Below are 12,806 nucleotides of genomic sequence, written 5' to 3' on the forward strand. Positions count from 1 at the left end.
CCTTTGTGATCTATAAATTGTCGTGGATATTCCACTGAAACAATTCATCACAACAGATCTGATAAAATATTGAAATATTTACTGTGAAGGCTAATTTCCTTTAGATCTCATATTCTTTAAAGATCAATTTTATGCTTAAATGTATGAAATAGTTGAAATGCAAAAATAAGAGAACATAAAAATACTCACACGCCATCCATAAATGAACAAAATATTTACCCTAGTATTAGATAAAACCTAGCTAGATGGTGAGGTTGCTCTGCTCTCTTTTCTCTAGTATGGAAATATGCACATACAAAGAAATAGGTACTTTATGCAGAGTTACCTAAGACTTGTGGAATGCAAGGCTACTACAAAATCTCTATCATCCTCTTTTATACTTTCTAACTTACCACTCCTAATTGCTCCGATCAACTATGAAATAAAATACAATGATAGGATGAAACCCCCACTCTTCCTAGTAGCCTGATATTTAACATAACTAGATAGATGTCTAGGGGTAAGGTTTTGACTTCCTTAACTCTCATTAGGGTTACAATTATAGACCTTCTAGAATCTCCTTGAATGTCCACATGTGGATAGCTCCATATGCATGCACAATGAGGGCTAACATGGCATCCTCTCATGCCATGGTGGTCAACACAGTAGGTCAACTTTCGAGAGACGTAACTTTTGCATACAAGCTTTGATTGGCACAATTTTTGTATTGGAAATGTATCTGAGTTTATCTCAATGTTAGGGGGCTTGGAATAAAGATAAGAAAGTTTTGAACCTAAAAAATGTCATTTGATGCCTCAAAATGGATTCAAAATGTTTCAAACCCCAATTTTCCAAACTAGGACTTACCATTAAAATGGCCCTAAAAAATGCTTCATCCAATTGTTTCCAATCTGCAAGCATTAAGATAGATGGAAAATAATATAGTGATCTAATCTAGATCATACATCTACATTTAAGGAGGCTTTTGGTACCAAAATCTTTATTGAATTAGGTGAGGAAATTTTTCCTTTACTTTCTCCTTGGAATAACACTTGGCTTTGCCTAGAAATTGTCCCTTCAACCCAATCTGCGAAAAGTATTGTTGCCTCTATCTTATAGTTCTAGACCTCTTCTACAGAATTGTGTCCTCTACCAACTCTACCTGAGCATCTGGTGCTAAGTGCTCTATTGAAGGTAGGGCTTTCTCCTCTCCCTAATCCAACATGGAGGTCTCATAGAGTTTGCAATTCTCCACATGCACTATTGAGTAGATGTGCATGTATTGGGGTAGACTAAATTTGCATGTGTATCTTCAACCTTTTCCAATATCTCAAAAGGACCATACTACAGAGCCTTGATGTTCTTTCTAGGACCCTATAGTCTTTGTTTGTTTAGTTGTAATCGAAGTTTGTCTCCAACTTTGAATAACTTATTTGATTCATGTTGATTATGTCTAACCTTATATTTTTCATATGACTTCATCAGACTCTTGTATTGGCAAATGGATCTACCTAATCTTCTTGATAATTTTTTCTGCTCTTAATACATTTTTGGTGAGTTCCTCCATCACTCCTTCTTGTCCATATTCAACATCCAAAGGTGCAGGTCACAAATATCCAAAGCAAGTTTCAAAAGGTGACTTACTAGTAGAAGTGTGGACTACTCTGTTATAAGAGTTGTATATAGATCATATTTTCAGCCTATGTCTTTGAAGGCTTCTTATTGTAACCCCTCAAAATTTGCACCAAATTCATGTTGACTACTTTTGTGTGCCCATTTTTCTATGGATGGAATGATGTAGATACCTTCATCTTAGTTTACATCTTCTCCCACAATGTAGTCCAAAGTGCATTGAGAAACATGGTATATTCCAAAGTGCACTTAGATTTGTTTAAAGAATATGTTTTTTGCTTATGGTCCTTTGATGGTCTCTTTTCAAGGCATGAGAATGCACATCTTATTGAAGTTATCAACCACCACAAATACATAGGCATGTCCCTTACTAGTTTTTGGTAAAAATTCCACAAATTCATGGAATTTTTTTCCCAAGGTATCGATAAGGGGTGGTATAGACCTTACTTCATGTTACTAGAATTTCGGGTACAATAAAGTATACATACTCTAATATATTGTGCTACATATGCTTGTATTAGCCAATACACATACATCTATAAGTGGGTAATTGTGTTCCCAACACAAAAATGTCTTTCGACCTTAGAGGTGTGATCCTCTCTAATAAGCTACAATCATTCACATTTCATAACATAGAACTTGTCAAGCTTGTAGAGTAACCCATTCTAGAAATGATAGTCAACCTTGTTGTCACCTTATGCTATATTAATTTGGCCCTGAAGCTGTTGAAACACCTCCTTGAAGTCCTTCTTCTGTGTATGTCTCTTTGTATGCATCATGGGTAAAATACCCCATGCGCATTAGATTTTGCAAAGTTGTAATCTTGGATGTGGGTAGCCTTTTAAGCATGTCTGCTCATTTATGTTTCCCTTCTTATACTTGATGACTAGGTAAAACTATTGTAAAAACACCATCCGCTTGTAATGTTTACTTTTTTTTATCTTACTATGGGCTTGAAAATCCTAGGGTGGTTGGTAATCCATGTGAATAATGGTGTCCTTTCCAATCAGATAATGCTTCCACTTCTTGAAAACTTAAACTAGCGCACAAATTTCCTTGTCATAGGGTGGTCATAGGTAGGGTATTTAAGAATTGCCCCATAAAATATTTCAAAATGAGAGCATATAGGCCTTCTTCCTTGCATCAAGATTGCTCCCATGGCATATGCACTTGCATATGTCTCCACTTTGAAAGGATTTTGCAATTTTGGTAATGTGAAAACTAGTGCTTGATTGATATTTCTTTTCATCTCATCGAAATCCTTTTGTTAATTCTTCCCTCATTGGGAACTCTTACTTCTCACTATTATGGAGTGGAGTGGTGTAGCTGTTATCGAGAATGAAGCTATGAACTTCCACAAGTATTGTGTAGCCCCAACAAAGCTCCTAACTTTAGTGACATTTATAAGAATTGGCCATTTCATGATGGCTTGCATCTTTGTGGTGCATATCTTGAGCTCCCCGCCATCAATCATATATCCTAAATACACCAAATAATTTTTAGAAAACCTACATTTATTGACTCGGTTGGATAGTATTTAGTGCTTCCTTAGAGTAACACTAGCATGAGATGTGATATTTTCTCCTCACAAGTAGCACTATAAACCAATATATCATCCAAATAGACTATAGCAAATTAATTTAGATATCGGTGTAATACATTATTCATCAATCTCATAAATCTAGCTAGTGCATTACATAAACTAAATGGAATGACCAGCCATTCATACGAACATTGCCTTGTTTTAAATGTAGTCTTCTAGGGGTCTTCTTCCTTAATGCTTACATAGTGGTATCACTATTTGAGATCCAACTTGGTGAAGTATTTTGCGCAAGTGATCTAATAGATCATTGATCTTGGGTAGAGGATATTGATTGAGTCTTGAATGAAATATTTTTCAATGCTTGTATTCAATACACATTTTCCAAGTTCCATCCTTCTTTAGTATGATTATGATAGGTGATCCACAAGGTGAGGTTCTTGGTCAAATCATTAAAATACATTATAATAAATAAATCTAGATGTGGGTATAATATATCATTTATCAATCTCATAAATGTAGTTGGTGCATTACATAAACCAAATCTCACGACCAACCATTCATATAAACCTTGACTTTCCTTGAAGGTAGTCTTCCAGGTATCATCTTCCTTAATGCATACCTAGTGGTATCCTGATTTGAGATCCAACTTGGTGAAGTTTTTTTTTTTTGCTACAACTAATCTAATAGATCTTTGATCTTGGGCAGAGAGATGATTCTTGATTGTAATATTGTATAATTATTTGTAGAACACATTCACCAAAGTCTCATCCTTATTTGGTACAATTATGATGGGTGACCCACAAGGTGAGGTGTTTGGTTGAATCTTACCTTGTTACAAAAGTTGATGCAACTAGTTCTTCACTTCAGTTGCTTCCATAAAAGAAATCCTATATAACCAAATATTCAAAAATGGGGAGTTTGCAATATCTTTATTTCATGCTCCACTTCCCTCTTAGTTTGTATCCCTTTAGGTTCCCTAAAACAGTCCTCTATATATGCTCATAACAACTTATCCAACTGGCATTTTTGCTCTTTAGTACACCCTTCCAATGTTGCCTTTACTCTTATTGATTCATCAATAGATTGATTTTATCTTAAGAAAACAAAAGATATTTCTTACTGAAAATAGTCAATTTCTTGGCTTGGTTGGCTCTTACCAGTGTAATATTTTGACTTTCCTTTATGTAAATTGATTATATAGGACTTCCCATCCTTGATTAGGCAGTATTAGTTGGCTCTTTGCATGAAGATTGGATCCCTTATATACTCATGGGGGATTCCAAACAATACTCCACATACGTCAAGGGGTACTACATCCAATTCCACTTCATCAAAAAAATAAACACTTACAACAAATTTGATCTTACATTGTTTCACGATCTTAACCAAATCTGTTACTATGAGATTAACATGTGATCTGGAATCGAATAGAGTGTCTATCTTGGTCTTCTTGACTTGGATCTTAATGTGGAAGAGTTTGGTCATTCCCATTCTCTTATTAGTGATGAATGCTACTCAAATTCACCTCCTTCTATATCGATGTGTAGACAATCTTCTCATTTCCATCAGAACTTCTTTTGACATGATTGCTCGAATATGTGGCTAGAATATTATTTTTCTTTTCATCCTCCTTGCGGTTTTTTGGGTTCAACTATGGATGTAGTTTCCATCACTTTTCCTTAAAGAGTGACCATAAATATTTCAATGGTTACAATTATTACAAAGATCCTTGCACTGATGTGCAGTTGTGGTTCTTTTCTTATCCTTCGCCCCTTTCAACTTCTACTTCCCCTCCTTGGAACCTTCTTGGTGCTTTTTCTACTTACAACTAATTGGATTATTTTTGGTGGCATATGTTTTCTAGATATTATGCCTAGACACATGCCTCATCCACTATCCTTGGCTTGAAAATAATCACTTTCTTTCATATATGACTATGTAGACTACCTAGATACTTAAGGAGTACATCTAAGTTATTCAAATAAATATCTAAAATGATGGCCATCTTTTTGAACTTGGTGGTATACTCGTATGCATTATGTTGTTTCCTTTGACTAATGTAGTGCCATCATATATGTTTTTCCTTTGCATACCCAATAGGGTGGAATTGGGACTAATGAGGGTTTTGAAGTCCTTCAATCTAGTTACTAGAAAATCACCCTCCAACCTAACTGTTTTCATATGGATTTCCCACCAAGATAAAACATAGACCTCTAACTTCAATCCAACAAATGATATATTTTTTTCTTCATCTATATCATGAATGTTAAAATAAACTTCTAGTCGTTGCAACCAATGATTTTGTTTTAATGCATTGATATCACCTTGGTATGGCTTTATGTCCACTTTCTCTTCCGCTTGAATAGGGGTTGTGAAGTGTTAATGACACTAGAACTTGGTTTTTGTTTCTTGGGCTCTTTCCTTAACTCCTTCCCAAGTCTTAATTATCTCTTTGTTTCCCCTCTAATCTAATCTTTGACCTAGAACCTATAACTTCTCTTAATGGTCCAATATTGCTTGCTAAAGTCGTCATGATGAGATTCATATTGTAATTGATGTTGCCAACCTGTGCTTCCAACCTCACAAATCTCTCTTTTACTAGATCTCAAGGGTTATTGTGAACAAATTCATTGATCATGGCTAAGATTATACATCTTTCTTCTTAAATCAGTCCCTGGATCCTTGCAACTTCCCACAAAATACTCCAAAGAAAATTGCTTTGATACCAATGTGATCTATAAATATTGTCGTGGATATTCCACTAAAGCAGTTTTTCACAACAAATCTAATAAAATGCTAAAATCTTTATTGTAAAGGTTAATTTCTTTGAGAAATCATAATGTTTAAATATTGGTTTTATGCTTAAATGTATGAAATAGCTAAAATACAAAAAAATAGAGAATAGAGTAGTACTCACATGCCATCCCCAAATAAACACAAGATTTGCATTAAGAAACATGTATGGGAGAAAACACAGCTAGAAGGTGAGGTTGCTATGCTCTCTTTTCTCTAGTAACAAAGTTATCGATCAAACGAGAACTATTACCTCAAAACAGTAACTCTAGCCAAAAAACCCCAAAAAGCATGAAAACGCAGCCCAAAAACGAAGAGTGTTGATGTTGCATCAACATTTTTTTTCAATGTACATTTTCAACATTTTTTAAAAATGGCAATAAAACCCAATAAAAGTCAATTTTTTTGGTGCAAAAGACACCCTGAAACCGAAAAGTGTTGATGTTGGAATACGTCTTCTTTTTTCAAATTAAATTTTCAACTTCTTTTAAAAATGGCAGTAAAAGCCAATATATTTATTTTTTTTAGTGCAAAAAACACCCTAAAAACGAAGTGTTGATGCTAGAATAACGTCCTTTTTTTTGGGGTAAATTTTCAACATTTTTTAGCAATGGCATTAAAGATAAAATATTATGACTCTGAAAAAACCTTAAAATTCCAACGATTTCCATGCATGGCATTAAAGATAAAATATCATGTCTTTGAAAAGCCTTAAAATTCCAACTATTTTAAGCCATGGTGTTAAAGATAAAATATTTATAATTATTTTCAACCATAACATTAAAGATAAAATATCATGACTCAGAAAAACCTTAAAAATTTGATAATTTTTCAACCATGGAATTAAAACCAAAGATCATGACTACAAAAAACCTTAAGTTTTCAACATATTTCAACCATGGTATTATGGAAAAATTATATGACTAAAAGAACTTTAAAAATGAACCCCTGAATGAAAGAGCCATTATATCAAGAGTAATTTCTTTTTTAAATGCTAAAAGTATAGCTATTTTAAAATCTTATTCTAGACAACTTAACACATTGCAACAAAAAATTAAAAATCAACCATCAAATTGACATGCAGTGTAGGCGAACTAAACCCATTGCAATGAAAACTTAAAAATCAACCATGAAATTGACACATTGTGGGGCATACTCTATCCATTATAACAAAAACTTTAAAATCGACTATCAAATTGACACATAATGGAGACGAGTTGCTAGTCAATGATCGACATGAACCCTGCAAGAAAAAATAAAACAAAACAAAATAATAAATAAATATATAAATAAATAAAAATGAAAAATACAAAACAAAACAAAAACAAAAACATAAAGTTGAAAAAAATAATAATAAGTAAAACCCAAAAAAAAAATCAAATGTAAAAAAATATAAGGAAAATTAATTAATTAATTAAATTAAACTTTATATATATAATTAAAAAATGAAAAAATAAGAAAATATTTCCAAAAAAACATTAATTTAAGAAACTATGGTGTAACATCATTGTGTTTTAAAAGTAAGGGAAGGGGACCAAAGCTTATGATCTCGCTTGCTTACCATAATAGAGTGGTTATGTCTGCGCATTTGAATATATAAATAGAGATTTTTTGGACATATTTTGTTGATTTCCTTCATTATGTTATATATATATATATATATATATATATATATATTGTTTGTGGCTCTTCCTTGGCCTGTTACTTGGAAAACTAGTGTGTAGGAAGAGTTAGAGACTTTATGTTCATAATATCAACAAAATTAACAAAATTGAAACTTGGACCATAAGCATTGTCTAGGCATATGATAAATAGTGGTAGAAAACAAATATTCAATCATATTTCTACCTAAAAGATTAACAAGAATCAGATCCCATTTATCTAACCAACAACAAATAGACAGTGAAGTCCCTATTGGGAGAACAAGCATAGAAACTAGGTGAAAAGGAAGGTGTCAACCTCAGTCAAAGCCTAGTTAGCCTATTGACAATCATTAGGGCCAGGACCAAAAACTCCCCTAGCCTTCTATCTTACAAGTCATTTGTCCATATCCCAAAACTGCGTAATCACATTATCCAGCACCATTAGAATTTCATTCTTGGTGTCGCCCATGTCCAATGAGACTCGACCTAAGAGTGTCTCCATTCTCCAATAGAGTTACATTTTGTGTAAGTACTAACTTTGTTGTCTACATATATTACCCATGTCAGGAATCCAATATGCTATGAATGCCATTACATCATAAACTGACATGTATTCTTGTTCCAATGCAACATCTTCTTCCACATCCTTCAACACTTCTTTAATTTCGTCAAAGGTATGCTCATGGAAGGCACACGTTGATTCTGCAACTACATTCAAGCTCGAGAACCACTTGTGGTATCCCAACCCCCTCCACCTCTGCAAAAATAAGCTCTCCATTGCACCATGATAACCAAGCACATACTATCAAGTGATTAGCCTCATATTCTTGGATTTCCTTGGTTGCAATGGAGGTAAAGGCTAAACTATAACAAAAAAATAGATTCCTAATAGAAGCTTACCAAACTAGAAATAGAGCATAAAGCACACTTGCCAATTACTAGAGATGGAGGAGATATCCCAATTCACAGTGATACCGTATGCGAAATCATATTAGTGCATTATCATGATTCTCATTGACTTACTCCACTACCTCAAGGAACCTTCAACATTAGAAACTTAACAACAAATCATTTGAGAATCAAGCTAGCACCTGCTACAATCCAACCATGGATACGAATCATCACCCAAGAGATTAAGTTGACAAGTTGTACCATTAAGACATCTCCTTGAGACTAAACACAGAACCATGTTGATCATGTATATCTGAGGGAGGAGGCACATCCCCCATACTCATTAAGTGAGGTGGCATTGTACCTACCTTCCTCACTCATGCTCCCTTCCCTAATCACCCCATACAAGGGAGAGAGGTCTTTACTAGCACACTTTTTACGGTTCGCTTTGAGTTGGGAATTCAGGAGGGCTTCACAATTACTACAGAGAAGATGATCAAAGGATGAACAACCTTTGTTAATGATTTTGTCCATTATCTTATTTCCCTTTCTTAAATTGTGATATGTGGGAACAACTTGAATACTCAAAAGGATCGCTATGTGGTGAAAAAAGGATTCCAATCTTTAAATTTGTGCTAATTTACTTGGGCTAATGTCAAATGATAGTTTTTTAATTATTGAAATCACTTGCTTGGAGTGTCCCTCAAAGAAGAGATTGTTGAAACCATTTCTAATTGTATGTTAGAGTCCACATTCAAGTGCTTTGAGTTTAGTGGCATTGTTACTTTTATGTCCCATTGAACTAGCATATACCCTTAGAATGTCACTAGTATCATCTCTAAAGTATCCCCCAAAACCAGTAGCCCAAGGGTTCCCTTTTGTATCCCTATCAAAATTGAGCTTAATGAGGTTTGGAGGGGGATAGGACCAATGATCATGGGTGCTCGAGGGGGGCATGAGGCAAGGAGAGGGAACTCACTTCCTTGGGAACTAAATGGAGTTGGGAGAGAATATCCAATTTCTAAGTTGATGCATTCCAATCTTTTGAGCTCCAGTGATTCGAGAGGATTGTGTCTTGGACACTAGTGGTGATTAAGGACCAAATTAAATCCTTGGTGGAGCTTCAATCCTTGAATATTTGTCGATTTCTCTCCTTCCAAATCTACTAAAGGATAAAACCAAGAAGAAGCACTCAACTTTGTTAAGACCAGGGCAATCAAAAGTTGTATCTCTCCAGTTGATGATGGTTTCCTTAGTGTTGCTAGGATTTTTTTGAGTTTTCCCAAAGAAAGTTGTGGCTTGTACCCAAAGTGCGTCCACAAATTGACATGAATTTAAAAGGTTCTTTGTCATTTATTGGTCCTCCCTATAAAGGGGATACATGTATGGCCCTTCAAATCCATGCTTTATTATGTGTGAAAATTTCAACTATCACAACAACGGGAAATTATTTTCCTAATTGTTAATTTATTTAACAATTTATCTGCTATAGAAAATATCAAATAATTCACACTGTGATTTTCACCAATAAACTGCGGAAGAAAAATAGCTTTGGAAACTGAGAAAATATAGCACACACACGTGAAAATATGACAGTTATTTTTGGACAAAAGTCCCCGGAAAAACCCAACTTGGGAAAACCAGTGCAACAAATGAGGGTTTTAATTATTATGCAGCAATGAAATAATTTGAGTACAGTCTAGATACCGAAAACTAGCAATCCACAACAAGAAAATCTTGCCGAAATTATCTAAGGGAATTTCCCTTCCTCCGTAAGAAACCTCGGTACTCATGTTTCCCGCACTCGCTCTTCCTACACTCGTGTTGCATGCACTAGTGTTTCCTGCACTTACTTTTCCCGCACTCATGCTGCTTACACTCACTCTACTTGCACTCACGCTGCCCGCATTGGGAATAACTCAACCTCTTGTTGCTGCCTCTCCGGATCTGTAAATATTCATTCGGATCAATTTCCCTGCCCCTCACTGACATTGCGTCTCTCTATGGATCAAACTCTATTATTGCTAGCTCGATATGCAAAAGGAACTACTGCTCAAGTGTATTCTCCATCTACCCATCGAATTCTTCTTATAATCTTCTATTGGACCTCCAACGACCAATATTAAATCTTAATCAAGGGCCGACATTATTTCTCGCTCGATCTGTGTGAGTTTCTAAATGAGTCGCACCTTATCTTAATTAATACATATTAATTAACCATATTCGTTATGTTTAGACTTAGGAAATATTTGAAAATCGACTAATAATCTAATTAAGACATCTCTAGGTGGGATTTCCATAAACGATTTATGGGTTATGGAGATCTCATGTATTATAGCCTCTCCACAAAGTTTTGATGCTAGAACACCTCCGATGGTACAAAAACTAACACTCCCTCTTAGCAAGGAAGGCGTTCTAGTGTTGCACCACTGTTGCTACAACACCTTGTCTCTGTATCACCCCTCTATCATGTTGTTGATGTCTGGCCACTGTGACTAACTGCCACTGCGCACCAACCACTACACAACTCTAATGTTGCATTTGTGTTGTTGCTGACACCACTATACTGCTACCAACTCTACATTTGCACTACAACTCCCTCTCATCTGTTGTTGCTACAACTAAAACAACTGCAACTGAGAAACATCCAAAATATTGAATCAACATTGTTCAATTTGATGCATATGTCTCCCGAGTCCAGACTACTACTAGCCTTTGCACTGTCACTGAAGAATTTGCGTTGCTACTAACTCTACACTGCTACTAACTCTAAACTGCTACCAACTATGCATTGTTGCCAACTCTGCATTGTGCTCCCTCGCACCTGACTGCTACTAGTATGCACCTGTCACTCTAAAATCTGACTGCATCTCTAACATTGATCCATCCTGCTCCTGAATACTGTGCGCCCCTGTAGCCAAGTAATGATCCATGAGGAGGATACCTCAATGGACCATGCCCATCTGGAACATTAGAGTATCAATCTCCTCCTCCCCCTGGATTTGGTGCCCAACTATCTCCTTTCAAGTCTAGTCTCTGGTTGGGACCCTTTGCTTTGCAACTCGTACTGAATATCTCATACTTACTCTGGCACATGTCCCTGACAACTTGAAGTCAATCAACTATCCATATCTGCATTCTGGCTAACTCACACGACCTCCTCTAGAAATCTTGTACATCCATATTTAGAAAGCTGCAAAATATGTGAAACCAAAATAACTGGAAAAAATAAACAATAATATCCTCCTCTCTTGCTGGGCTACCTTCTTTGAAATTTGCACTTCTTTCTAGAATGTGCAGTCCTCCCTACTGCTTTTGCCTCTGCAACTGGAAATTTTATATTTCCTAAAAATGGAAACCCTCTGAGAAAACCTTCTTTGTGTGTGCTCTTTCTCGTCCACCGGATGTTGATTCTGCTGTTGCAAAACCCTCTACGTCCAACCAAGGAATCTGCTCAATGAAAATATGAGTTGTTATTGCTCCCTATAACTGTTGGAATCACTATTTTGGGCAAATCGATTTTTCTTCCAACCTGCAACTAAAAATCGAACCCTTGCCCGGTAATTCGATCTGCTTGTCTGGGTATTGTGCAACCTCTAAGAATTTCGGTTTGTTGTTCCCTCTAAACAGCGAAACTCCGTTCTCCGATTCTAGGCTTCCTGGCTGAACACTCGTGCTTTGATACCATGTGAAAATTTTAACTATCACAGCAATTGGAAATTATTTTCCTAATTGCTAATTTATTTAACAATTTATCTACTATGACAAATATTAAATAATTCACACTATGATTTTCACCAATAAAATGTGGAAGAAAAATAGCACTGGAAACTGAGAAAATATAGCGCACACATAAAAATATGACACATTTATTTTTGGAAAAAAATTCCCCAGAAAAACCCGATTTGGGAAAATCGGTGCAACAGATGAGGGTTTTAATTATTATGCGCCAATGAGATAATCTAAGTACAATCAGGATGTTGAAAACCGGAAATCCACAACAAGAAAATATAGCCAAAATTATCTAAGGGAATTTCCCTTCCTTCGCAAGCAACCCTGACACTCACGTTGCTTGCACTCGCATTGCCCACTCTTGCTCTGCCGACACTCGTGTTTCCTGCACTCACTATGCCCTCACTTGCACTGCCTGCACAAGATTTGTTCGCACTTGCGTTGCTCGCAATGGGAATAACTCGACCTCTTACTGCTACCTCTCCAAATATGGAAATCTTCCTCTGAATCATTATCCCTGCCCCTCACTGACACAGAGTCCCTATCTAGCTCGAACTATATTGCTGCTAGCTCGATCTGCACAAGGAACTATT

Source organism: Pinus tabuliformis, chromosome 5_2, assembly GCF_031772625.1.
Source record: "Pinus tabuliformis cultivar Carrire ecotype Pingquan chromosome 5_2, CPIR1, whole genome shotgun sequence".
NCBI lineage: Eukaryota > Viridiplantae > Streptophyta > Pinopsida > Pinales > Pinaceae > Pinus > Pinus tabuliformis.